Here is a 24,795-nt window from a genome sequence, read left to right on the forward strand (position 1 = left end):
AATGTTTGCACGCTCCAGCTCTGGCTTGGCAGTCCTCACCTGCCGGGTATTTTCCTGCCGGTGTGTGTGTGTACGGGGCTGAGGGCTTCCGTCGCTAAGCGCCCGCTGCCTGGATGGGGTGACGGGCGCCGGGGCCGCGGGGGCCGTGTCGAGGCAGCTCGGAGGGCACGGCGAGATTCTCCAGAGGGGGGAACAGGCAGGACCCCCGCCCGAGGCTGCAGGAAAACCATATTAATACAGAAACAAAGGCCTGACCGATCGCTGGGGGCTCTGCGGGAGGTGGGGGAACGAAATACGGTTCGGGAAGGGAAGCAGAAAAGTTTAGCGGGAAAGGAATTATCATCATAATGGAGGTAGAAATGTGAGTAGGGAAAAGGAGGGAGAGAGAGCCTATTCTGCTGGCATTTTCTGTCTGTCTTTGTGATATGGTTTGGGGGAAGAAGGGTGCTTGATATGTGGCAGATAATTCTTATCAGCCCCATGCAGCCCATCTCCAAAGTAAGTGTTTTAATTACTCCTGTATTACCCTTCATCCTCTGAGAGAAGATACATCACCAGATTTATGCAGGCGAAAAATACAAAACAATGTGGTATTAAAATACATACATACATATATTCTCTCTTTTTTCTCTTCCTTGTGCCCAGGAAGAGGGAGATGCTGTCGGCAGCCGCGTCCTGGGATCGCCCTGCACGGAATGTCTCCAAAACCAGGAACTGTCACTCAACTACGGGAAAAGAGGGGTTTGAAGGCTACAGATTTTCCCCAAGTGGGGTCAGACGGGGGTGTGGGAGCTGGGAGCTCAGGGGCCGAGACCGGAGCAGTGCCCACCCGAGCTTCACCACACTGTGCCTTCTCTCCAGCCGCTCTGTCCCAGGACAGCTGGGCTCACCCCTCCACGTGCCACCAGAGACATTGGGGGTTGAGGGGCAGGGAGCCAGGATTTTCCCCTCACGTCCTCTGGAAGAGAAGGATGTTTTTCTTTCTTGTTAAGCTTTCGTACTAAAGATGTCATCTGAAAGTCTGGGAGGAAGGGGGGATTGCTCTCTTTCTTGGTAACAACCATATTCTGCATATTGAAAAACATGATAGACAGTGGGGGAATATTTCCTCCCTCATTAAAAACTTTAAAAAAGAAGGGGGAAAAAAAAGAAGAAGAAGAAGAAAAACACCCCAACCTTTTCAATATTGATTCAACAAAAAAAGAGGGAGAGAATTTTAAAAGAGAAGAAGCAGCACCAACAGCAAGGAGAATATAGGCTCAGCAGCTCTCCAGGTTCGCTTTCTTATTATTACTATCCAGGGGTAATTTTTCATCTCTGCTAGCTAATCTTTGTTCCTTGTGAAGATAATGAATAGCCCAATTCTTATCTCCTGGGCTCCTGGAGGCTGCTGGAGAATGGGGTTGAACAGGGTTGAAAATTGGTTCCAAAGTGCTGCTGAATAAATGGTGTTCCTTATCTCTCATTTCCAGATTATCAGAACCCTTTCAAAACTCACACAACAAATACAGCCACCGCATCTAATGCATCATTTACCAGAGCAGATCTCCACGTTTGATCGGCAGATAGGCAAAATCTATGTATTCCTTGCTTTATTGAGTCTGCATGGATGTGGGGCTGCTGTGCATGAGGGTTGCCCCCAGCTGGGCCTGGGACACCCCCGAGGCTCTTCTCACACTCGTGTCTTTGCTGTGGATTCCATGGAGTGACAAGAGGGTCCCCTGTCCATACCCAATCCAGGGGAGCAGGGTGGGACAACAGCTCACCATGCAGGGTGCTGCAACACAGAATGCTTGAAAATTTGGAGTTGCTCTGCTGAGGTACTGGTGGATTTGCAGGGAAGGGAGAAGAGTTGTGAACATCATCCTGGGCATTCCAGGCACCTGCTCACACTCACTCCTGCACCCACAGCCACCTTCACCTGCATTCATGGGCAGTCACTGCTTCAGGAGTGATGAAGTGCATGGCAGCATCTCTGTCCCCACCCAGAAAGCCATGTCCAGGCTCAGCAGTGTCCCAATCCTGCCCCAGCCCTCAGCAGTCTCAGGGTCCAGCTGGGTAATTCTAGTAAAAACTCCCAGTGCTTTCCTCAGCTTGTTCTCCCCAAACCTTGGTCATGGAGCCCTGCCAGTCCCTTGGGTCCTCCAAGGGCTGGGCTGGCTTCTAGCCTTCACTGTTGGTGCTGGGTGATCCCTCCACCTCCCAGTCACAGGGCACCTGAGGCAGACTAAATTTAGGAAGCAATTGGTGATTCTGAGGGACAAAACTAAACCTTACAGAAAGGGAGTTATTTGCTCCTAGAGTTACGTGAAGTCTGTCCCTTTCAGCTCAGGGCAATATGAAATTTTCCTTCCTTTCTTTCTCTCTTCCTCTACTCTCCTTGTTTCTTAATTTTTTTTTTTTTTGGTTTTGTTTTGTTTTGTTTTGTTTTGTTTTTTTTGTGTGTGTGTGGTTTTGGTTTTTTTTTCCCCTCCCAAAATTTATCTATATAACAGTAAATGTCTCCCAGTCTGGGTCTGCAGCCCCCAACTCCAAGAACAGGAGATCCTCCAACCCAGACCTAGGGACAGATGTCCCTTTGGCTCACCCAACCCTTCTTTCTTCTGTTAGTACCTGCCAAGGAACCAGACAAGGAAACATTTTATTCTGCCCCACTACAGCACATCACATATTACTAAGACTGCCCTGGACCCCAGACCAGGGGTACAGCAAGATTCTGGGTTGGGGACAGGACACCCACCATCCCCTGGTCCCCTCTGCCTGTCCAGCAAATCTCATCTTGTTCCTGCCTGGAAAGAGAAAGAAACTTTCATGGGATATTGCAGGCAAGCAACAGCCCCTGCCCATGCTTGAGAGTTTTGCAAATGTTCAACTTGTACTAATTTTATATGGCTGTGTTCACAGTTGTTCGTTCTCTGCAAAAAATGGACCTGTGTTAGTTTATTAATAACCTAAACATTACGCATTAAAGACCTATGAGTGACACAAGATGACAAAAAGCTGTATTTTTCCAATATACACAAGCACACATTTAATAACCTTCTATTGCATCTCAGCTAGGCCTTTTCCTCTGATGGTTCCCATGGCAACTGAGATAAAAAAGCAGCCATTTTCCATATCTCTATGAAAGTCTATTATATTGCAGGATTAGTTCATCTTCTGCTAAGGTCAAACACAAAGTCATACAACCTGAAATATTTAGAATCCATGTACATTCATTTTTTTATATGCCCTTTCATTTTACACAAAAGACTGGGCTCCTCTAAGGTTTTATTCCCCAGAAAATGCTAAGCAAAGCAATAAAAAAAATCATGATTAGCAGCTGATGAAAAGTTCAATTGTTTTCTTCTCTCTCTCTTTTTCTCTCTAGTATTTTTCCCTTAAAAAAACACACATACGCACACATTATTGTTGGGCAGGTAGTGCCTTCCCAATTTATCTCTATCAGCAGTCTTGATTGCAGCCGATACCTGCCGCCTAATTGGGCTGGGAGCGATTCGCAGGCGGACGGCGGCACCTTCTGGCAGCAGTGAGTGAGACTCGGTGCAGCTGAGGCAGCCAGGGGTGTCAAGGCAGCCATCGCCCAGGATCCCCCGCTCGCGGACCGGCGGTGAGCGAGGCAGAAGCCGCGCTCGCCTGGGGGTCCGTGTGGTCCTCACGGGTGTACCCCAGGGGCGCGCCCCGGGACGGCACCTCTCAAGTCTTCGCCGGATAGTAACAATTAATATAATCCCGCTTGCAGGCTTGAAGCTGCAGACTCAAGGGTCTGCATCTGCTTCTTTCTGTGGTGATTAAACATTTTTATTTACTAGAGCAAGTAGGTTCCCAAAGCCTTTCACCTGCAAATTTTAGCTATTACACGCTTGCAGGGAAAGAAAAAAAGAGAAAGAAAAGAAAAAAAAGAAAAAGGGGTTACACACACGTTTGAGTGACTCCCATAAGCCCTATCCCTTTGCGGGAAAGCAAAGTCACTTTTCTTTCTTTTATGAAAGAGTTGGCAATGTAATTCAACCGGGTCTTGGTGATACCTCGAAATGAAATAAAATAAAAACTGGGCAGCCTTCAGACAGTTTGAATGGTGTCAAACCTGTTATCATCCATGCTGTGAAGAACTACAGCTCACTCTTTTTCCAAGGTCACTCCTGAAAACCTAGGAAATCAGGAGAGAAAATTTGTGCATGTGGCCATTCACACTTGTGGCTTTGTTCACAGATATATGCTGCAACGTGACATTTATTCCAGTCCCCTTTAATGTGGAAAAATAGATACTATGGAAATATGTGGAAATGGGGAGAAGCTTGAGGGTGGCAAAAGGATGGAAGATATTTTTTTTTCCTGTTTTTTCCCCATGCCTCCATCCCCAGGAGGCCCCAGCCATGCTGTTGGAGCAGCTCAACCCAGGTGGAGGGTTAAGCAGGGATGGGGTATTCCAGTCTATCCCTGGAGATCTACACCTGCTGCAGAGAGGTGGAATGGGACTGGGAGATAAGAGCTGGTGTAGGCAAAGCCAAATCCCAGCCTAACCTACTTTTTCCCCACTGCCTCAGCTTTCCCTAACCTGGGTGAGGGCAAATAGGTGTTGCCAGAGGTCAGCACATGCCCAAGGGTGCTTTCAATAAGCTATTTGCGTGTAGGTGTTGCACAGCAGTTGCCAGAGCCATGCCTTCCTTCTGAAAGCAGAGAGCAGCCTCTGCTCTCAGCAGCACACCTGGGAGGGGGATGCCAAGATGGCTTCCCCAGCTGGGAACCCACTAACCAAGGGCACCTGTGCTCCCATAAAAGCCCACACCAACATCTTACCCCCTCCCCCCCCCCCACCCCTTCCTTTGCTCTCTGCTTCCTTTTGCTCCTTTGAGGGGAGAGCAGATGGCTGCATTTTTACGGCTAATACAAACCTACACATTTTTAAACCTTAGATCCTGGGATTGGGATGTTTGATGGTTTGGGGGTTTTTTAAGGTGGATGAATGTTTAGTCTCAAGATTTGGACTAAAGAGAAGAAGGCTGGAAACATGTTCTGAGCTGAATATTTGAAGGAGAAATTCAGCGCATCAGCAAACACAGGTGGGTTTCTTTCTTAAGTCTTGTGGTTTCTTTTCTCTCCTACTTCATCCTTGCCCTCTTGATCAGCAGCTGTCATGGGGGTTGCATACCTGAGGTCTGTAGTCCTTAGAAAGCCTTTAGAAATCTGGGAGTAATTGTGTCCTTCAGCTAAAAAAGCATGTTCCCTTAAGAACGGTGTTAGTACCCTCTTCTTGGGGTGGTGATGTTGGTCTTTTCTCACAGCTCTGGCTCTCCTGTGATAGCTGCTGCTGTGACAGGTAAGGGCTGAGATGCCTCAGTGCTGGTAGTGTGGTTGTTATGGAGGGACTGTGACAGGGCTCACTGTGATCATTCCTGTCCTCCAACAAGTGGGGATATTTGTGCGCTGGAGTCCACTGCGGCTACTGGGAACTGGAACTGTGCTGGGTACCATGCTGAGTGCTGTTCAAACTCAGCAAAAATGGGGAAAACAAACAAGTCTCCTTTGGGCTGAAAATATTTAGATTATTTCCAGTGGCCAGATAGTGCTGGGGAGAGCCTGGAGGATGTGGGGCTGCTGGCTTTTTCCAGGAGCAAGGTGGCTGTTCATGCTGGGAGAAAGGGGCTCCTTCCAGCCCCAGGGGCTTGGGAGGCCTGGCAGTGCAATGAAGGGGCTGCTCTCTGCTCCCTTCCCCAGTGAGCAAAATGCCGTGTGGTTCATTCAGGGCCATGGTGAAATGCCCCAGTTTGGATCCTGGTTGTTTTTCTGTCTCTGAGTGGCATCTGGTGCATTGCTGTGAGTTCCCAGAAAGAGGCCCTGATGGTGGATGTCAGGGTAGGCAGAAAGGAGCTGACCTTGTTATTAAAAGGCAACAGAAATGGAAATGTTTCAGGCTGTTTCTAGTACACATGTCTGGGAAGAAAATCTCCTTGCTCTGTTCCATCAGGCCCTCTTGGGTAGCTTTTGGTAATTGTTCACTTGATGCTACACTGGAGATGCTTAATTTATCCTTGTCCCCACTGTATGCCTGAAAAGGTCTTGTGGAGTTTGAGAGGGATTTAAGTCCTACTAATCCCTCATGACTTTGTATGTTTCTGGTCTTATAGTGACACCAACAGCCCTTGATGCTCTTGGATCAAATATGTTGGTCTTGAATGGGAAGAGTTCAGACCCTGATCCTGCTTTGAGTCCTAAGCAATCCTGTTGAATCCAGTTCAGGAACCCTAGCAACATCTCTTTAAAGAGATTTCTTGCAAATCTCTGATCTCTGCTCTGAGCAGGGTCCTATGGAGGCAGGAAACCTTGCCATTGTATGGCTGTTCCTTGTGATGTGGGAGAAGTTGAATAATAATTGAAATTACTGAGAATAAGCTTTGCTTACAGTTTGAGATGAATAAATGTTTTAAATTCTCTTGGCTTTCTGAAATCAAATGTGGCAACAGTGTAACATCTGTATCCATTATCTGGAGAGTGGAAGACTAACCTTTCTTGATGCAAGGCATGAAGTTGATTTAAAAGTGCTTTCCTTCAATTTTGTTCCCCAGTGCTGTGCGATCCTGCTGGATGATACTAGGGGAAGCAGGGGCTGCTCTGCCTGCCTGGAAGGGAAGGGGAGGAGGAAGGACTGGTGATAGGCTGTGCTGGATATTTGGAGAATGACGAGAGCAGTGCATGTGAAATGTGACTGAGGGTCGACTTGCGTGCTAGAGGAACAGTGTGGGTATGGTGACAGCACAGTGACAACAGGCAGCCACTGGGATGGAGATGTACAGATAGTCCCTGCTGGCCACAGAGTGATCATCTCCCTGCTTCAATCTCCTTTGAACTGCATCTGACAGTCTATCTCCAAAAACCCAAAGAGTACCTCAGCAGAAAAGGCATAAATCATCCCAGGTGCCACCTACCCATGCCCCAGTGTCTGGAGCACCATGCTCTGGCTTTGCCCTGGGAAGCCTAGGGCCTGGAGTGTGCTGGCAGCCAGCACTCACCCAGAGAATGGATGGTTCAGAGGGCATGGTAGCAGCCGCCAGAGCAAAGGATTTAAATGAGTAAGGCCAGGAGCACAGGCAGCTGCTCTTGACTTCAGCCACAGTGCTTCTATTGTTCAGACCAATGTTTTCCAGCCACTGCCTGTGGACATGTCAATGGTGCTGCCAACACCTGTCCCACCAGCACCATAGCAATGGGAAGCATCAATGAAACAGCTTCCCGAAGCCACGGGCACAGAGCACAGACAGCCGAAGGCTTTCTGAGCTCTGCCTTCAAATGCTTTTTGATGATGAAAGTGGCTCTTGTGAAATATCATCACAAGCTTTGTAGTGCTGAGCATGGGTGGGCACTGCCTAGTGGGCCTGTGCTGCTGAGGCAGTGGCCAAAGTTGGGCAGTGAGGTCAGTGTGCCACAAATGGAGAAGACTGATCTGCCCAGTGTAAGAGCTCAGGTATGGGCTCTCCTGTGGGGTTTCTCCATCCTCAGGAGCATTTAATCTGTAGTGGGGTGAAAACATCAGCTTCACCACTGTCTTCACTCGGCATGTTGGTCTTGGTCTTACTGTCCTTAGCAGTAACAAATCCCTGAGCAAAAGAGTACCCAATGACTTTGTTTTCCACTCCATGGAGAGGGGAGATGGCATTTAAGAGACCCCAGGAGCCTTTTACCACCTCAGGGGCCTGGCCTAGGGCTTGTTGGAATAAATCAGCCTGGCATGTTTCTGCCTGTCCTTGCAAAGTGAACTCCATGTGTGTTGGAAGGAGCGGGTTTTTTGCTGGGCCAGAAAAAGTGGAACACAACCTGAGAGTGCAGGGCAGGAGCTCAGCTCACCTGCCACACTCAGGCAGCACATGAAAGGGCAGAGCTTCATCCCTCAAAGCCCCTGCACATCTGAGCCACTGGAACTGTGTTGCTGCAGCCCCGCACATCCACCAGTCAGGTCAGTGGGTGGATGCAATGTCTGTAACTAGAGGGTCTCCGGGAAGGTCCTCTCCCCTTGAGAGAGTAAGAGAGCTGATGCTGGAAGGCAGAGCACATTGCCTTTGACTATTGTAGTCTCTTATGAACTATTAAGGCATCTAGCTGGAGACGGGATATGGCAGCAGGGGATGTTGGAGCTGCTCCACCAGCCAGTTTCTCTGCTGTGTGGATGTGTAATGCACACCAGCACAGTATATGCTGTGCAGAGTGTGTGACTGTGGGTGAAATGAAGGTGAAATGAATCTCTGCCATCTCCCTCTGGGCTGAATCTTTACCCACTTTTCCCAGCTGAAAGACAACACTGCTTCTCTGTACCACGGGAACCTTCTCCTGGCTCAGTGGGATGTTTGCTGGATTTTGGGAGTAAAGGCCTTTTCCCTCCACACCCCCTAATGCCAACACTCACTCCCCCTTACCCCTCTCCTCACTCACTTTTGCCTTCATTTCAAAAGGCTGGTGAGGCTGTCAACTACTCTGCCCCTTTCCCTTGTTTTTCCCAACAGTTTGGGAGCTCAGTGGGTGGCTTGGGCTAGAAACCTGCCCAGCTTATGAAAGTCATAGAAACACTTCCTGTGGGGCTGATAAAAGCAGGGTGGTGCTTTTTGTTTGTTTTTTGGGGGTTTTGGGGTTTTTTGGGGTTGTTTTTTTTTTTCCTGACCAAGACCCAAAATAGCCCTTTCCAGTGCCACTGATCCATCACCTGCCTGTTGTCACCAAGTCACCTCGGTGCAGTAACTGCAAATCCTTCTGGATGATGATGCTTGATGCTCTGGAGGAGGCAGCCAGGCTGCTGCTTCTCCCCAGCATGCACAGGTGAAGTGGGAACAATGGCACTGGGATAGGTGGAGCCACTGGGAGCATCCTTGAAAGCAATGCTTTTCTTAACCTGTTAATCTCAACCCTTGCCTGTTGGGCTGTTCTCAAGGCTCCTAAACAAAACTCATCTTTCAGCAGGTAATGTGGCTCCATTTCTTTCAGAATTGAGGTTTTTGTTCTTAAATCACTTTTTTTTCCCACCAAACTAAGAGGGAAAAGACGGGGAGGAGAGGACCCCCTCCAGCTCTTGTCTTGGTGGCTTGTCATACCTGCCTTTAATTGACAGACCTTGTTATTAATGTTTTCCAGCTGCCTCTCATCCAGGGCTCAAGCCTCCCTTTTAAAGCCCTGTCATGTTAAAAATTGACATGTGTTGACTTTGGCCTGGGAGAAGCCAGACCCTAGCTGTAGGTAGGAACTGCATGTGTTTAGTCTGGCTTACATTTTATTTTCTTCTTTCATCAAATTAGTTCAGCTGTATTTTTTTTTCTGAAGGAAAGAGAAGAAAAAACTGCTTGACAATCTGAGGCTATGGGTTAGAATTGCAGCATTGTGTTAAAACAACAAAAAATAGCTTACAGATGTGGGCTGTTTCAGGCTGGGTGTAGATGGGGCCACTGGAGCAGGGACGGAAAAAGCTGCTGCAAGTAAACACTATCTCCATGGAGGCACAGAGATTCTTCCTGCAACCCCCCAGCCCTGGCTGCTTATCTGATTTATTCCAGTTGAGCTTGTTGCATTCAGCCTTGCTAAAATTAGTGCTGTCCTAACTGCACCAGGTTTATTTCTCCACTTCTTGCTCAGCCCACTCAGCAGTCTTGCTGTCGGTACCCTAGTTCTCTCCACCCTAAAACTCAGTCAGGGATGTGCTGCAAGCCCACAGAGTGAGCACTGGGCTGGAAAGCCAAGGAAATCCTGCTTCTTGCCCATTAAATATCTGGGATTAGGGGTTATGTGGCACATTTCATTGGGATAGCAGTTAAGATCCAGACTGCATCCATCAGGAATGCTCTTGTCTCTGAATGGAGAAAGGAGGAGTACCCAAACACTGGTGAGAGCATGTCCTGCCCCTGCTCTCCCAGGTATTTACCTAAGCCTTAGTGCCTCACTGTGAGAGGCATCTGGTTCCCTCTTCCCATATTTCCCCAGGTGCTTCAGAGTTAAATGCACTCAAAATATTCCTGGAGTTCATTTAACACATAGGACATCTCCCCAGCCACAAGTCACTGAGGACCAGGGAAGCATCAGGTCCTGTTTTGGTGCCAAATGAAAAGAAATAACTGCAGCTTCAGGGAGTTATTAACGGGCTCGTGACACCATCCTTCCCACGCTGAATCTTACCCTGCTCTGCCTGGGGCAGATAAAATGCCAGCCTAGGGCTGGAAACAGTGCTGGGGAGGGAGGAGCCCCAGGAGGGTCTGCCAAGAGGTTCCATGGGGGCGAGGGGGAACGCCTCTCCCACCCCATCAAGAACATGGCAGTGGCCTTACTGTCCTTAACAGTGACAAATGCCTGAGCAGAAGAGCACCCTAATGACTTTGTTTTCCATTCCACAAAGAGGGGAGATGGCTTTTAAGAGAGCGCAGGAGCTGGTGTTGCTTCTGCACAGAATGACAGCCCTATCCTAGTCAAACAGCACAAGTGAAGTGGAAAATAAACAGAGAAGGATCCCCAGGGCATGTTGCAGACAACCCACCTTTGCCTCCTGAAAGGTCTTGCAGGTGGGTGCTGTTTTAGCATCTCCCCTCTTTGCAATTCTCATGTATATCCTTTTTTTCCTGCATCTTGTGATGGTGTTTCTGTGGGCTCCATGGGATGCCCATCAAGCAGACCTTTATCCTCAGTGCCCACTAAAACAGTGCCAGACTCACCATCCTAGCAGTCATAGCCCCCCAGCCTGGATTATCTCCCCATTTTTTGTCTGTATGGGCAAACAAGAAGAGGTCCCATCTGTGATGCTGGCTACCCCAGAGGTGCCACTGTAAACTGGGGTAGCTGAAGGGTTCCTGACTCCATGATGGACTTCTAAAGAAACAGTTGCACCCAGGAAAGTGTGAAGAGGTTTGGCACCAAGACCTCTTCTCCCCACAGCCACAATCTCTTTCCAACTGCCTGGGCAGTTCGTCTATACACACAATGACCTGACTCCTTATGGGGGGGGGTTGAAATATTTTCTAACAGTTACTTTTGTAACATTAGTGAAATCAAAGCAAAACGTGTCAAAATTCCCATTAAGACACATTTAACTTCCGTTGTTCCAAGACAAAGTGCCTTTGCCTGGAGGTAGGTTTTGGGTTTGCAGTACTGCTGTAGGAGACTATTGGATTACAGCCAGAGTTCGCTTTTTTCAGGGTAAAGGCTTTTCCTAATCAGGATTGGTTTAATTCTGTTATCTGAATTACTAGCTTGGCTCTGTGTCTGGCCTGTGCAGGAAGAAGAGGGAAGGGAAACTGTTGTTGGAGGACGAGAAGGGAGAGGGTCTGAGCCCCAAAGGGCAGTGTCTTTCCCTGTCTGGGACCTGCTTTTTCACTACAAAAGCTCTGTGTTCATATTGTAGACAGTGATGAATGGTGGAGTCTGTGGAAGCCCTCCAAGGGCTTTCCAGCTTCAGGTTAAGGCTCATTGTCTGGCTCTGCCACAGATGAGTCTCAACCTGATTTACTGGTGGGGAAACTGAGGCATGGGGAAGTCATCAGGAATGTGGAGCTAAGCTGCCCTCACCTGTAGAGATGTAAGATGAACTTTTCATTAAGTGAAGGATACAGCAAAATCCCTTCTTTTTTCCTGGAAAAAACAGCATTTCTGTATCCTGCCTTACACGTCAGGGGAGAATGTTTGGGCCTTACCACATCCTTGCTTTGAAAAGGATACATTTTCCCCCTTTTATTTCTTTGCTTCCTTTTTTCCTCCCAGGAGTGAGGGTGAGTACGGAAATTTGAAGGAAGTGTTTTCCATGCTACTCCTCCAATGCCCTCACTCTCTGTGTCACAGAGTCTGTTTGTGGTCCACACCCCCTACTGGATCTTGATGCTTATGTTTGATACATACAGAATTACACTGCTTTGAGCACAGGCCTCCCCCCCCCCCCAGAAGCATTTTGGCTGTCAAACCTGCTCACAGGGCACCAGACAGCAGCAGCAGAAACAACATGTGGTGTTGTTTCAGCAATATGGTGGTGGTATCATAAGAAGAGTGGGATGGGGAATGCTAGCATGGTGATCTTGGGAAGGGCTGGCCCTGAATGAAGAATCTGGGCAATGCATCCTGAGTGTCCAGGGAGTGAGGTCTGTGCTATCTACGCCTCTGAATGGAATGAAACCAGGCTGGACTGAGGCATCAAAGAGAAACTGGAGATACTGAAGATGAGAGAACCCATGCACAGGTGGGGTGGTCAGGACTGGCAAGGTCATCAAGGAACCATTGGTATAGCTGAGACTTAGAGAAGCATGCCAGGATTCCAGTGCATCTAATTTAAGAGGTAATTAGTGAGATTTTCCCCGTCCTATAGCAGTGAGACATCTCCGCTTAATAAACTCTCCTCTCTTTGATTACAGTCAGGCCATGGTTATTCCAAGGTCTGAGCTCAGGTAGGACACCGGGTGCGTGTTGGCAGAGCTGTGGAAAACGGATGAGAGGTAAAAGTCTTGGGGAGCCCTTAGCAGATCTTCCACTGAGTTGTGTCTTACCGGGGTTTTAGAAGGTTTTCTTAGCACCCATAAAGAATCTCCTACCCATTAAATTTGCAGAGAAAAGAGCTGCTCGCTTGCTTGGGTGTTGGGAGCAGGGAGATCCATGACAAGGCAGGGGAGTGATATGAATAGCACCATTTCTCATCAGTGATGGGAAACATATGACTGGACCTATATTGGTCAGCATGTAGGGATTCCACACAGAGCAGAGCTCAGCTCCAACGTGATGGAAGCATTGCCATAAAGTTCTCAGCTTTGTTTTTTGCTAGCATAATTTGCAAGTCTTTTGCAAGAGATGCTCTCTTGGTGGTCAACTTTTGACATTCTCATCTCCACTGTTAAATGTGGGCTGAAAAAATATCCCAGCACTTTAATTTTCAGCCACTTAAACTCTGAGCATCTTTGAAGCCTTGGTTTCATTCTACCCTCTGAACCCACATCTCCTTCCTGATGAGAAGCTGTCATACAGGGAATTCAGTACCTGTCTGATGTCCTGTCCCTGTAAGGAGCTCCTGTCTCCCATGGCCTGCTTTGGTCTATCAAGTCTTACAAGTTCCCTATGTCAGAGACCACCTCTTTCCTCCTAAATCAAGAGCTGAAGGTTTCATGTCTGAGTCCAGGAACACAGTGATTCCTGGAGTTCTCTTCGCTTGGCCGCCCTAACCTGATGGAATCAACAGGCTGGCTCTTCTCCTGGGCCCAAAGTTTTTCTTAAGAAGGTAATTTTATGGGGATACTGCTGTGGGGTGTGCTACCTTGCATTTGTGATTGTGTTGTGAATTTTAATATTGTTGAAGGGTTTGAAGTGTGATGCTGATGTACAGATTGATGTTGAGAGTCAATGTTACTTTGGGTCACTGCTGGGAGCTTCTGCCATAGAGCTGCTGATGATCAAGACGTGTGGTACCAGCTAGGCTAGCATCACTTTGAATATCTTCTCCAACATCCTCTAGTCCAGTCATGTATCCTGAAGTCCTTTCTCCTCTTCTGGACAGAGGCCAAGAAGAAGGAAGATGGCATGACCTCAAGTTATGGGAGTTTTCACTCTCTGGCATGAGCTGCTGAACCTGGATGACAAGTATGGCACTTCCCAGGGCCATCAGCTGGGACAGCCCACAGCCACCCTCAGCAGCTGTCCAACACCTCCCACATATTTCAACAGTGTTTCTTCCCCAGGGAGGTCTGTTACCACCTCAAGCCCTGCCTTGCAGCTACTCCTGGTGAGCAGACTTTGTCTGCAGTTCCTGTCTGGGCGTTTGATGGTGCACTGCCACCCACCCATGGGAAAGAGACCTCTCAGCTAGGAGTGGGCAGAGCTCTGAGCAAACCTGCTGGGCTGTTGTGCCTCCAAAGCTGGCTGGTGCCAGCCTCTCTCAGGCCAGGGTCCCTCACCAAAATAGCTGCTATGGAAAGAGGTTTGTTGACTTTCTTTTCCTTTTATTTTTCTTTTTTCTTCCTGTGCTCAAACTTCCCTAGACCTCCTCAGAAGACCCTGAGGCATATCATCCTACAGATGTGGCATAGAAGCCTTGGTTACAAAATATATCCGGCATGGCAGTTGGCAGTGTTGTGCAATCTCCATCAACTTACGGAAACCACTGTGAGATAGTATTAAAGAGGGACTCCAGTCCCATCCATCACTCCAGCTACAGTCACATGTCCCACTGTCAGGCAGAAGGGCACAGACAGCAGAGGGACCGTAAGCACCAGGGGAGCTTTCCCTCACAGTGGATGCTCTTATGCAGGGATGGAGGAGATATGAGCTCTCTTCCAGTCCCTTTGCTTTTCATACCTTCTCTGTTGTGTTGTCACCAATATCCTACCATTAGATATTCTCCTTCAGTGTCTGTCACTGCTACTGGTTTCACACCAGTGGTCACAATCAGGATGATTGTGAATGGCCATGCAGAGCTCAATAGTGAAACACAGCAGAGATGATGGTTATAGTAGTCCTGAGAGGCCAGATGTGGGATGGCAACAGGAAAGCTGCTGTTCAGATCCCAAGTTTCCTTTTTCTTAACCCAGTAGAGACCTTCACACTGGCTCCATGGCCCCGCTGTCCCCTGTGGCAGTCAGTACAGTGTGCTGGACAGGCAATAGGGCACCTTCCTCCCAGTGACCCATCCTGTTTCTCTGTTCTCTGGGGCTCTTTCTAAATGCCCTCCCAAGTAAGTGGGGCCTTGGCTGAGAAGGGCATTTGTGCAACAACCTGGCTCTTCTGGATCACCAGGAACACGTAGCATGGACTGGCAAAATTCAGCTATGGGCAGATGTGGGCAATAGGCTGCAGTTCTCATGGCCTTTACCCATCCTTGTACTTGGGACACCTTCCTCACCAATGCCAAGGGCTGTGGCAGGCATGGCAGAGCACTGGGAAGGGACATGGTGCTGGTGTGAGTGGCCATTGCTTACCCTTCGCTGTTGAACCCTGCTCAGCATGGCCAGCTCTTAATCACTGTGGTATATTGCTGGCACCTCCTGCCCAGCTCACTCTCTTCTCCTGAGCTGCTTCTTGCCCCTCTCTCTCTCTGCAGGCATATTAAATCACTGAGGTCTGCTCAGGAGAAATTGCTGCTGCTCCATTACCCTGCTGCCAGCATCCACGACACATGTGGGAATCAGGTTCCACATCAGAAAATAATAAATGCAATATTATGAGCAGAGGGGAGAGGAGATTAAAAAACCTGTTTAAAGAGCATTCTGATCCCATGCTGTTTATTGAACTTCATGACATATAACTTTGTGTTATTTCTGTTGTCACTGAAGTTGGACTTTTAATTTTCCTCTGATAATCAAGTGACTGGTTTGTAATTTCTCTGTGGCTCCAAGGATTAAAATAGCCTGTTTTTAAAAATATGTGTTGCTCCACAAGATCAGGTAGTGATATTTTCTTAGCTAGTTGGAGTGCTAATTAAATACTTTATTTAGCCCAAACACAGATGTGGTGTGTGCTCAGTCTGGCCCCAGGGCTGAGCCAGACTCACAGTGACAGTGACAGAGCTGCTTGTGGAGGACTTTGTGTCCCAGTGTTTGGCTAGTTCTGTTTTCCTTGGGATCCTGCTGCTGATCTCATATTTATCCAGGACCCTCCCTCCCTCCCTCCCTCCCTCCCTCCCTCCCTCCCTCCCTCCCTCCCTCCCTCCCTCCCTCCCTCCCTCCCTCCCTCCCTCCCTCCCTCCCTCCCTCCCTCCCTCCCTCCCTCCCTCCCTCCCTCCCTCCCTCCCTCCCTCCCTCCCTCCCTCCCTCCCTCCCTTCCTTCCTTCCTTCCTTCCTTCCTTCCTTCCTTCCTCCCTTCCTCCCTTCCTCCCTTCCTCCCTTCCTCCCTTCCTCCCTTCCTCCCTTCCTCCCTTCCTCCCTTCCTCCCTTCCTCCCTTCCTCCCTTCCTCCCTTCCTCCCTTCCTCCCTTCCTCCCTTCCTCCCTTCCTCCCTTCCTCCCTTCCTCCCTTCCTCCCCTCCCTCCTTCCTTCCTTCCCTCCCTTCCCTCCTTCCTTCCTTCCCTCCCTTCCCTCCTTCCTTCCTTCCCTCCCTTCCCTCCTTCCTTCCTTCCTTCCCTTCCTTCCTTCCTTCCCTTCCCTCCTTCCCTTCCCTCCCTCCCTCCCTCCCTCCCCTCGAATCTCTTACTATCTTCCTTTCTTTTTCCTTTCCTCCTTTCTTTTTTTTTTTGTTTTCTTTCTCTTTTTTTTCCCCTTTTTTTTTTCTGACATGATTTATTTTCCAGGGTGTTTTGGTTAGTTTCCACCCTAAATGCCTTTGACTAATGAGCCTCTTGAATTTCACAGAATGGTTTTCATGCAGTGACACATTTGTGCTGTGGATTGTCAGCACTATAAAATGAGGGTGTTTAAGTCCTCCAGCCAAAACTGCCAACTCCTTCACCTTCATGCCAAGTTCTTTATCTGTGATAGGATTTCTGTGGTGGTTTTTAAATTAACTGCATTTATAAATCCCCTGAACTGCAAAGAAATGCTGGGTGATGGTTATTGAGACTGTGGGTATGTATGGGCATGTGCAGCCCTGGCCTAGTAAATCATGTGATGTCCAGCACAGACATGTGGCTGCTGCTGGGTGCTGCTTGCCTTAATGGCAGTGCCTATCTCTGCACTGGTGGGTTTGTGTTATACTCACCCAGCCAAGAGGATCAAGGCTACCTGGTTTGGTGTAACTCATTTTATTGCAGTGCAAATCTGTGGCAAGCCTGGAGAATCTCAATTATGAGTCTGGGATCCATCACATAAGCAGCTCTGTCTGCTGCTCCAGGGCAGGCATTGCTCCAGCTGGCATGGCTACAGAAGAGGGATCAGTCTTGGAGATGTTGGCTGGAAGCCACTCCTGGAGGGCTGCAGCCTGAGAGTGCAGGACTCTTGCTGATCCTAGATCAGCTCAGTCAAGGCCTGCAAACCTCCAAGGATGGCTCTCCCCTCTGGGGAGCCAGCCCACAGCCATGCTCTTGCCCTGGCAGCTGCCAGGAGGAGCAGATAGAGACTAGAATCACGTTTTGCATGGCACTCAGACATGAGGGAATGGCAAACACTATGGATATGAGGGCCTGGTGGAAGAAGATGGGCCCTGACAGGTGTAGTTGCTGGTGTCTACAAGGCAGAGCTGCTGCTGGCACTGCTGGTGTGCCCTGTCCATGTCTCTGTGTTGGATTTACTTATTGCCTGAGATGTGGGTGCAAGTGGACCTGTGCTATGCATACTCCCAAAGGGAGCAGAATGTGAAAACCCTCTGCAGGGGCTACTGCTTCATTTTACTCTGCCATCCCTTTTTTCTTCACCCTGCTCCCTGGGCATTAGTGTGGGCAGAATTCTGTCACCTTCCCAAGAGCAAAGGTGTTGCCTGGCTTTACTGGAGATTAACTGAGGTCCAGCCTCTGCTCCACTCTCACTGCGACCCAGGTGCCACCATGATGCTTGGCTGGTGGGAGGAGAGCAGAGCTCTGTCTCACCTCTGATCTATCCCTCTCCCTTCCCCCAACCCCAGGAATGCACATTTGGGACTACCCCAACAACAAGTCAGGCTAGCACCAGAGGCTAAAATTTTAAAAATTATGTATATTTATTTAAAAAAGCACGTTTATAAAGAAAACTCCAAAGAGACCTTTCCCAGCTGGAGGGTAGGGGTTGGTTACTTTGCAATTACTCCCAGGTTACTGTTGAAAACATCTTGGTCAGATTTTTATCAGTGCCTGAACAGCAACAGCCTTGGAGGACTGTCTCTGGGGAGATTAGGTGGTTACCTAGTGCAGAGTGAGATGCTTCTGCCCAGCCAGCTGAGGTACATTTTAGATGACACTGATTTGATGTGTGCCTGAGGACTGGCATCCCTGGTGTTCCATGGCAGAGCCAGGTGCTGGCTGTCTGGCCTAGGGAAGGCCAGCTGTCAGGTGATGCCCACAGTGGGGTGTAAGCATGGAGTTAACTCCTGTTCGTGGTGTGAAGGAACGACTGGGGATACCCAGAAGTCAGGTGGGATGAGTTTATCCATCCTCAGAATGTTGTGAAAGGAGAAAAGGGCAAGAAGGCTCATGGCTGCCCCATGGGAAGAAAAGTGAAGCATGAGGCTTGAGCTGTGCAGAGAGAACCTTGCAAAAACCTGACAGGGAGATGTCTGTGCTGCAGAAACAAGGTCAAGGTGAGACCAAATGGCATGAGGAGGGCTAGGCTGCAAGTGGTGAGATTTGATCTGTGGTGTTGCTAAGCAGCTTTGGAGCTAAGGTGGGTCCCAAGAAGGTTGCAGCATCCTCCAGTGACATTGGCCAGGGCTGGCACAAGAATCCACACAAGAGGAGGTAGATTTGAAGAGCAAGAAACTGCTGGTGCAAGCTGGGATAGATGTATGGGCAGGGAGGAGATTAAGCCAGTTCCTTAGAGGGGAGCCTGGGTGTGGGTCTTTGGTGATGGGAGGGAGTGAGGGTTGGAAGGCAAAGAATGAAGAGCCCTGTTCCTATTAGGCAGCACAGGTCTGTGAGCCCAAATCCTGAAGGCATGAGCTCTCTGCCTGGCTAATGCAACTCCAAACTGGGAGAGCCTGCTGGGTACTCTCCATGGAGAGTGACTCCCCCATAAGCCCAGGCACCAAGAAGGACAGAGTGGGTGAAACTCCCCATGGCCAGAGTCATGTCCCACAGCCAGGGTTTGTGCCATTTCTCCCCTCTATTTTCACTGTCCCATTCTATTTCAGATCCCTGTGGAAAGAACACAAGCACTTTGCTCCAGCAGTAGCACAAAGCAGAGGGGAAGGGTGAGAGCAAGGCCATGGCTCACAATGGCCCATTGCCACTTGGGCAGTGCCAGTGACTAGGCTGGCAACACTGAGCAGCAGTCATGGTTTCCAGTAAGGCTGTGGCTGCAGGCAGGGGTCAGGAGCAGGAAACATGCAGCAGGAAGCTGGCTGCTGCTGCCCAGCATTCCTTTGCTGAAAACCCAAGTCACACTTCCTGCAGCCTGCCAGGACAGCCTCCAACCCAAGCAGTGCCTGCAACCAGGCTGGATGCCATAGGAGACAGCACATGCACGTTTTAAATGGTTTCGTTGTGGAAAAGAGCAGTACCCTGTTGCTCCTGTCCTACCTCAGACTTGTCACAGCATGTCTCCTCTATGCCATGCATCCACACTGCCCACACAAATGTCATTTCCCTGTGGACCTCTGCTCTGCATCTCCTCGGCTTCAGCCCTGGAGGAACCTAAACTGCTGTGTTTTAGAGTTTAGAACAGTTGGCAACAGACCCCGTCCCTAAGGGACAGTGTTGTTTCCTTCCTTCTACTCATGTGGCCTGCAGCTAGGGTATGGCTTAGAGTGCAGCTTGTTACAATGTTTCTTCTAGCTGTTGCCATATCCTTCTATCTGTCTTGCTGCCCACAATCAACCTGGGAGGATGAGACTTTGGGCTTTTCTCCCATAACCTCTTCCACACTTTTGCTATGGGTTATTTCCTGTGTTAAAGTGCATGTGTTTTAGCCAGAAAGACCTCAATTGATTAATAATTACTGTGATTCCTTTTGTCTTCCTCATAGACCTCTATGATTCCCCCTTGCCTGTGTTCATATATAATTCCCTTAATCCATCCACCAGTTGAACAAGTTTGGGCTCTGTGCTGGCACAACAGCACATCTCCAAGAGGGTTAGCAGCTTTGTTTTCTGCCAGCCCACTGAGTGAGTTCAATCCTCAGCAAGAGGCTCATACCTGAGTTTACTCTTGCTCCAGAAAGTCCATGTGGTGGCCATGTCCTGGTTCATTTCTCCTGGCATCCTGCAGTCATGCAAAGCCACTGCTGCACCTGCTTGCAGTGCTGCTTCTCTGTTGCCCTGTCGGTTCTTTCAGCAGGCAGATGAGAGCTCTGTCTCCATTCTGGATGGAGCTGAGTGCTGTCCATGGAAGTGAGAGCAGTGGGATGGCTGTAGGAGCCTCTGCTTCGGGGCTGGAATGACATAGTCAGCAAAGTCAGAAAGCAGATGGGCACCGGTGATAAGGAAAGTCTCACTGGGCAACTTTTTGGATAGAGGGTTGTGGTGTACCTATTTGAAGCTGATACATGCCCACAGTACTTAAGGATGCAAGCTGGAGCTATTGAAACCCCACAGTTCACAGCAGGGGAAAACACAACATTCCAAGCCAACACAGTTGAGGCCAAGCACCATGATTCTTGAGGTCCAGAAAGCCTATTTTTCTGTTTTGTCTCATTACAATACAACTCCAGCTAGCCTGGAGTATAAGACAAGTCTCTTCACTGCAGAGTTTGACAGCACCGCTCTGCCTTGGAGAGGGTCAGTACTTTAGCCTGCAAACCCCCGGTGGGTTTTCCCTGGCAGTCCTTGTTCTGGCAGCATAAGCCTGGCCCACCAGTGATCTCTGCTACCTGGGCTGCCACACCACACCTGGAACTGGACTCATCCCTGTTTAAAAGCCAAGCTCTACCTGTGACCTTCACCAAGCCTTGAGTGCGACCCAGCCTGCGGGCTTTGATGGCTCTGAAGCAACTCACAGCAATCCACAATGAATGTGCTCCCCCTATCCCTGCCACCTCTATCCAGCAGCAAGCCCCACTGGATAAAAAAACTCCCTAAACCACTCCAAACCCCTCCCCCCCCCCCCCCCCCCCCCGCCCTTTGGCCAATTTCCCCCTGCAGCCCTCTGCCAACCTGCCGCTGTAGGAAGCGGGAGCGCTGGTGGTGGCTGCGGTTTCCCAGGCGGCGGCTTTCCCAGCCGAGATTGCAGGGCTGGAATAATGAGTTACCCAGCCCTCCGACGAGAGCAGAGGAGAGAGCACCGTGAGGCCAGCGGGGTTTCCAGGGGAGGAAATCCTAGCGCTTCGTGAGCTCCACATAATCACAGGCAGCAAGGAGCAGGAAACACTTGTTAGGAAGGAGCAAGGAAACAGAGCCGCTGCCTCGACCCAAGCACACCTTTTAGGACCGGAAAGTGGGAGTAGGAAGGCATTTAAGTGCTTTGAGCTTTCGCAGAAGATTGCAAAGGGCAAAGGGTGAGGGGAGAGGGAACAAACACCGGCAGGGCTCTCGAGGAGGGGGCAGCCAGCCTGTGCGTGCTGTGAAGTGGACTTCATGGTGGAGCTGCTAATTAAACAAGAAAGGCTCGTCTCCATGCTTATTAGGTTAACTCAGCAGGGATATTGCAAAAGCAAATTCCTCCCAGAAAGTGTAATTAGGGGGCCGGAATTCCTCTGGTTCCTTGACCTGCCTTTGAATCCTGCTAAAGCCATCAGGTGAGGTCACCAGGTTAGGGAGGAACATGCAAGTCCTGTGCAATAACAAACCCCTCCCAGCATGGCAAGGATTTCAAATCAAGGCTTGAGTTTTTACTGTCTCGTTATTCCAGGGTGGAAAATACACATTCAACAAAACGGGCTCCCTCTCTGGACTGCATTGTAGGGCTGCTTCCCCCAGGAGAACACACTCATGTTGAAGATGGAAAGAGGGGTCTGGACAGGGCTCCAGCTGCTCTCAGCCTACAGGATTTGGGAGGTGTCCACTCACAGCACGGTTGTCCTGGATGATGCTGCTGACCCACTTCATTTTCCTTGCCAAGGGGGGCACAGCAGGACATTTCAGAGTTTGCCTGGCACACCATGGCATGTGTTGCTGTGCTTCTGCCAATGTTTCCTGTGCAGGCAAAGGATGATGCTTCTGGGGAGCAACATGTGAAGCTATGTTCTGCCTGGCACTAGAGGACACCAGGTATATCTGGGAACACAGGGCCAAGGAGAGTTATGTGGCCTGGATGGGAGGGGAGAGCTGACTAGAAGGGATGGAGGGCATGTATGGAGGGTGAGGCATTGGGAGAGGAAATGTGGGGGAGGAGAAAGGGTAAGCCTGGGACCTTAAAGAGCAATTAGTCAAAGCTGAATTGTTTTTCTAAACTTTTAATGAAAACAAAGAGTACGGCATGGCCCAGATGGTGCCAGGGGATCAAATAAATGTCGCACTCAGGAAGCAGCTGCTACTGGGAATGTTTCCTGCCAGCCCTGCTGCTGCTCACAGCCACTTTTATTATTTGTTATTTTTCAGGACTGCAGCTGGGGTTTCCTTCCAGCTCTGTGGAAATATGCTTAAGGCTGGCCCATGCAAAGTGCCTGCTAGGGCTGGTCCCTGGCCCTTGGCCGCCCTGGGTATCTGCCTGGTATCTGCCACCATCCTTCTCCATGACAAAGCCTCTGATGGAACAATTTCATCCTCCATCTCCTGCCCAGCCTGGTCCAGCACAATGCTTCTCTCATACCTTGCATGCCTTTATCTTGTATAGGGTTTTACCTTTTTTGCCCTGTTTCCCTGCTGAACCCAGTGTGAGTTTGGCATCTCTCTGTTCCATGTTGTTGGTATGAATGATCAGAATCAAAAAATTTGACCAAAATTAACATTTTGGGTGTTGTTTTCATCTGCCTGCTGGGTTTTGGTGAGGGGGGGGGGGGGGCGGTTCTCCCACTCTAATTCCAGGTGCTAAAATTACTCTTGTTTTTAGGTAAAAATATCACAAACTGTGGATCACAAACAAGTGTCAGTTCTCCTGACTCTAGCAGCTGAGATTTAAGAAGAACACCAAACCCAGCCAAATGAACTCCTAGCCATGAGCTGGCAGCCATGTGAGCTGGCAAAAGGTGGCTGAGAGGGGACTTGTGACACAAGCAAATTGTGGAGGCTGCTGTCCCTTTGATGGAGGGGAGGGTGGCTGACTGGAGGGACACTGTGTCCTGTCTCCCATGACAGCTTGTCTCATCCAGTCCACCAGCAAACCCTCTGCTCCTTTTTTTTTGGAGCACAAAAGCTATGACTCTTACATGCACTTTTTTGTGCACATCAGTTATGTAAATCTCAATGTGCCCGTCCAACTGTTTTTCTGGGCTTTTCAAGGCCCCTGAGAATGTGTGTGCAAAGTCCTGAACTGGTAGAGAAAAGGGCTTGTTAGTGCTACCACAGAGGGAAAGAGCAGAACATGCACTCAACCTTTCATTAGCCAGCAGAGATTCTACATGCGGCTGCAGCTTTGTGACAACAAATAGCTGGACATTGCTTTTGTAGGGCAGCTGTTCCCAGACCAACACACTTCTAAGACATAAGGAACATGGTGGTTTGTGTATATCCAAGTATTGGGAGACCAGATGTAGGGATCACTCAGGTCCCTCCTGAGGAACTGTGTGCTGAGCTCCTGTCCCTTGCTTATTATACATGGAAAAAATATGTCAAACATGCAATGTTGTGGTACAGCCTGATCTTTGAGAATCTCATTTTCCACCCAAGCCCTTCTCTGTGTGCCCAGAAGGATGAGCATGGACACTTACACTTACCTGAGGCTTGTGGCTGGCTTTGCTGCTCAGGGATGGGGATTGCCCCAGACATGTATAAGGATTGTGTTAGTTCCCAAAGACAGGGAAGGAGCTGGGCAAAAGGAAGCAGCTATGGAGCAGTCAGCACTGACTGGGATGGTGAGAAAACCCCCCATGTGCCTGAGGCTTGGCAGTGCAGTGCCAACACTGTGGCTCAGCATGCTGGAAGGGCAGGAGTGTTTCCCTGCTGAGCCACGTCCCAGGAGTTTTGCTCCAGCCAGACCATCACCTGTGGCCATCGTAGCAACCTGGAAATGCCTACTGGGGGTTTTGGGCCAGGTCAGGGTAGGGCGCTGTTTCCTGATGGCCAAGGCTTTGCCAACTCATGCTGGAGACACCACTTCCCTGCCAGTCATAGAATGTCCTGGGACTCGTGGTTATGTCCTCAGAGCTGTTTGATCCACTCAAATCACAGCTGATCAAAGGGGCAGTTTATGAGAACAGAACACTGGGTGACTTCCTCCAGTGGTGCCAGAGGCCGCCCTTCAGAGGCAAGATACAAGAAAAAAGAAATTTTTAAATTACTGAGTGTCTTGGGTCCTCAGAATAGCAGCTTCTGTGGGACAGCCCTGCTGCATGGCCCAGGCAAGACCCCAGTGAGGGAGGTTTCAATAAAAAATATAAATGAGATATGTATATTCTGATAGATGACCTGATTTCTCTTCTACACACACACATTTAATAAACTGTGAATTCCTATATTTCCAGGCTTGTGAGCCAGCTTGGCTACTGTAATAATTCAGAAGTGAAAGCCCTCAATTCCTCATCTACTGAAAAAGTGCAGAGCAAAAGTCCAGTGGGACCATCAGATTTGGGGTTTGCATATCAGCTGGAAAAGGAAAATGGCAGAAAGTGGTAGCCAGCCATGATAACCTCATTCCCTCTATTTCAAACAATGCTTTGATTTTAACATAGAACAATGCCCTCAGGCACATGGTGGGATGGTCCTGTGCAGAGCCTTGGACTTGAAGATTCTTGTGGGTGACTTCCAACTTGGGATACTGTCTGACTTTATGATTTAATTATCTTTGCTTGGTCAGCAGAAGAAAGAGATAGTCACGGCTGTCCTGCAGCAATAAGCATGCAGTGGTGACCACACATTGCCATCCTGCCTGAGACATTGAGCGTGTCACCAGGTGGGAAGATGGTCCCAGATAGGTGCTGTCAGGCTGGATCTTGTCTATAGACTCCCCTGTGGTCCCTGTGCTGGGTCACCCTCTAAAGCTTCCTGATTCTCTTTTTAACCTGTTCAGTGAATTGGGAGGTTTGCTGATAACAGAGATTGTGTTGATCATCATTTCTGGAAGCTGGAGCATCTGCTGGGATGGTAGCACTGACCTTGATGGTCAGGAGTAAATGGGATAAATGGGCTTTTCAGTGGAATTGTGTAGGAGTGACCACCACTCCAAAGGTAGAGCAAGTAGAGCTTAGGGACCTTTTCTGTGTTGTTCTGTGTGTTA

General features: G+C 49.2%; 2 long non-coding RNA genes across 2 annotated transcripts in view; one reads left to right on the forward strand and one right to left on the reverse strand.

Annotated features, from left to right (window-relative positions):
• The window catches only part of LOC134558125 (uncharacterized), a 4,219-nt gene extending 2,754 nt beyond the window's left edge, over positions 1-1,465 (forward strand). Inside the window, exon 2 of the long non-coding RNA XR_010082287.1 lies at positions 646-1,465. This is a non-coding gene — a long non-coding RNA (uncharacterized LOC134558125). The remainder of the gene's footprint in view (positions 1-645) is intronic.
• On the reverse strand, positions 286-20,917 carry LOC134558126 (uncharacterized). Its single transcript, XR_010082288.1, has 4 exons — positions 20,640-20,917; positions 19,684-19,918; positions 830-4,150; positions 286-725 (listed from the first exon to the last, which is right to left on the reverse strand). It is a non-coding gene; the product is annotated as an uncharacterized LOC134558126 (long non-coding RNA).
• Positions 20,918-24,795: the final 3,878 nt, after the last annotated feature.

This window comes from Prinia subflava, chromosome 14, assembly GCF_021018805.1.
Source record: "Prinia subflava isolate CZ2003 ecotype Zambia chromosome 14, Cam_Psub_1.2, whole genome shotgun sequence".
In the NCBI taxonomy this organism is placed as follows: domain Eukaryota; kingdom Metazoa; phylum Chordata; class Aves; order Passeriformes; family Cisticolidae; genus Prinia; species Prinia subflava.